Here is a 2,500-nt window from a genome sequence, read left to right on the forward strand (position 1 = left end):
CGCACGAGATTGAGCAATAACAGGTCTGTGATGCCCTTAGATGTTCTGGGCCGCACGCGCGCTACACTGAAGGAATCAGCGTGTGTTCCCTGGCCGAAAGGCCCGGGTAACCCGCTGAACCTCCTTCGTGCTAGGGATTGGGGCTTGCAATTGTTCCCCATGAACGAGGAATTCCCAGTAAGCGCGAGTCATAAGCTCGCGTTGATTACGTCCCTGCCCTTTGTACACACCGCCCGTCGCTACTACCGATTGAATGATTTAGTGAGGTCTTCGGACTGGTGCGCGGCAATGTCTCGGCATTGCCGATGTTGCCGGGAAGATGACCAAACTTGATCATTTAGAGGAAGTAAAAGTCGTAACAAGGTTTCCGTAGGTGAACCTGCGGAAGGATCATTAACGTTCCGGAGGTCCTGCTCTGCGTCGAGAGTCCACTCTTTTACAGAGAGAGAGAGACGCGCGCTCGCAGCAGTCGGAGACTGAATGGACAGAGAAGAGAAGATGGCTCAGAGAAAAAAGCTATTAAGCGGAATTGACGGATCGAAAGGTTGGATGTTATACGGACGCCGCCCGCGCCTCTGACGAACCTCGCGATGCGGGAGTAATCAGCAGCGCGCGGCGCGGCGTTCGCCGCCGAGAGGGAGAGAGAGCGTGTCCGAGACCTCTCTCCGCGACGGCGTCGCGTTCCGCTCGCGCTCGACGCGCGAGCCGCGATACGCGCGTTCGTTGCCTTTTGTGAAAAACTTCGAAAAAAATACGTTGCGACTCGGAGCGAGACGCTTCGCGATCACGCTCGTGCCACTCGCAGAGCGTCGATTCGGCGTTGAGCGCGAACCGGTGGTGACCTATGCCCGCGCTGCGCGCGTGTGTCAGCAGCAGCAGCGTTCGTCAACGCGCCCTCCCCCGGTGCCGTTCGCGGCGCCCGGGGCAGCGGTCGGCGTGCGAAACAGCGTTGCGACCGCGCGCGGAGCCGGGCGAGAGGACGGATCTTACGAATCCGTCCGACGGTCTCTTCAAAGAGCTTCCGCCCCGGCTCTTCCACTTAGGGAGAGACGCTCCGATCGAAGCAACAACCACACTTTTGTGCCGTAGCCTCTCTCCTTAGACGGGAGGCGGCGGTCCGCGCGCGCGCTCGGACGCGCGCGGCCAGGCTGATCGAAGGGCCACGATTTTTATCTCACCCTCTCTCTTCGAGAGGGGAGACCACGATGGTTGAGCGAAAAGCGTTTCTTCGCGAACGCAAAAATTTTGAACGATTACCCTGAACGGTGGATCACTTGGCTCGTGGGTCGATGAAGAACGCAGCTAATTGCGCGTCAACTTGTGAACTGCAGGACACATGAACATCGACATTTCGAACGCACATTGCGGTCCACGGATACAATTCCCGGACCACGCCTGGCTGAGGGTCGTTTTAGTACCCCGAAACTGCTTGCGCTCCCGAAGCGCGCACGGCCACGGCGCGCCCAGACTTGCGCGCGTCGCCTGTGCCCTGTGCGCGCTTACAATGGCGTACGAGCGATCGTTGGACGTTCGCCCGAGGTGCTGTGTGCCGCCGTACGAACGGCCGGCGCACGCCCTGGGCGTCGTTTGAAATGACACCGAGGAGGAAGAGAGAGCGCACAAGCGTGCACAAGGATGATAGCGAGCGCTCGCGCGCGCCCAGAGACTGTCCTCGAAAGAGGAAGTAGGACTGTGCGAGGGGAGAGTTTTTCGTATGTGACGAGAGAGATGTGGAGAAGAAAGGGACGATGACGAGCGCGAAGGAGGAACGACACCCGCCGCCTGCGGCCGGAGCGTCGTTGTCTCCACGATATATTTTAGTAGCGCTGTCTCTCGCCATTTTTTCTTTCTCTCTCTCTTTAATCTCACACACACTGCTCTCGGCACTCTCGCACTCTCCGGTCTCTCGGTGCGCCAGCGCGCGCGCGCGCGTCGTCGTCCGGCGGTACGCGGAGAGAGATTCGGCTCGGAGAGCCGACCGCGTGTCCGAGTCCACGAAGTTCTCCTAGTCCGTCGCGTGTAAACGCGAGGCAGGAAAGAAAATTGGGACCGGCACGCGTCGTCGTGTACTCGTCGTATTCTCTCCTTACGTTACCCTAACCTAACGCACCACCGAGTGTTGTTGGATTGGCGATTGTGTTTGCCTCTCGCGCCTCACGCGGTATACGCAGCTGCCGCTGCTCTCACGTCGACGTTCTCTCCGTTCTTCGTAACTTGAACTTTCCTCCCCGGAGGAAAGAGAAAGAAGAAGAAGAAGCGCGAGACGAGCGACGCGGAGGAGGCGGCGGCTACCAAACTAAAGCTTTCGACGACCTCAGAGCAGGCGAGATTACCCGCTGAATTTAAGCATATTATTAAGCGGAGGAAAAGAAACTAACCAGGATTTCCTTAGTAGCGGCGAGCGAACAGGAAAGAGCCCAGCACCGAATCCCGCGGTTCCGCCGCAGGGAAATGTGGTGTTTGGGAGGATCCGCTTATCCCGAGGTGTCGCGTCGCGTCC

The 2,500-nt window shown here is 58.8% G+C and overlaps 2 non-coding genes across 2 annotated transcripts in view; both read left to right on the plus strand.

Moving 5' to 3' along the window:
• The first annotated feature begins 1,254 nt into the window (after positions 1–1,254).
• LOC145948791 (5.8S ribosomal RNA) lies at positions 1,255–1,409 on the plus strand. The gene has a single exon (XR_014427470.1). It is a non-coding gene; the product is annotated as a 5.8S ribosomal RNA (ribosomal RNA).
• A 900-nt stretch (positions 1,410–2,309) lies between these two features.
• The window catches only part of LOC145948792 (large subunit ribosomal RNA), a 4,076-nt gene continuing 3,885 nt past the window's right edge, over positions 2,310–2,500 (plus strand). The window contains exon 1 of the ribosomal RNA XR_014427471.1: positions 2,310–2,500. This exon is cut by the window's right edge and continues 3,885 nt beyond it. This is a non-coding gene — a ribosomal RNA (large subunit ribosomal RNA).

The sequence above is a fragment of the Prenolepis imparis genome, unplaced genomic scaffold (genome assembly GCF_030444845.1).
Source record: "Prenolepis imparis isolate NDT839.2.m4 unplaced genomic scaffold, iyPreImpa1.0 SCAF_712, whole genome shotgun sequence".
NCBI classification, from domain to species: Eukaryota; Metazoa; Arthropoda; class Insecta; order Hymenoptera; family Formicidae; genus Prenolepis; species Prenolepis imparis.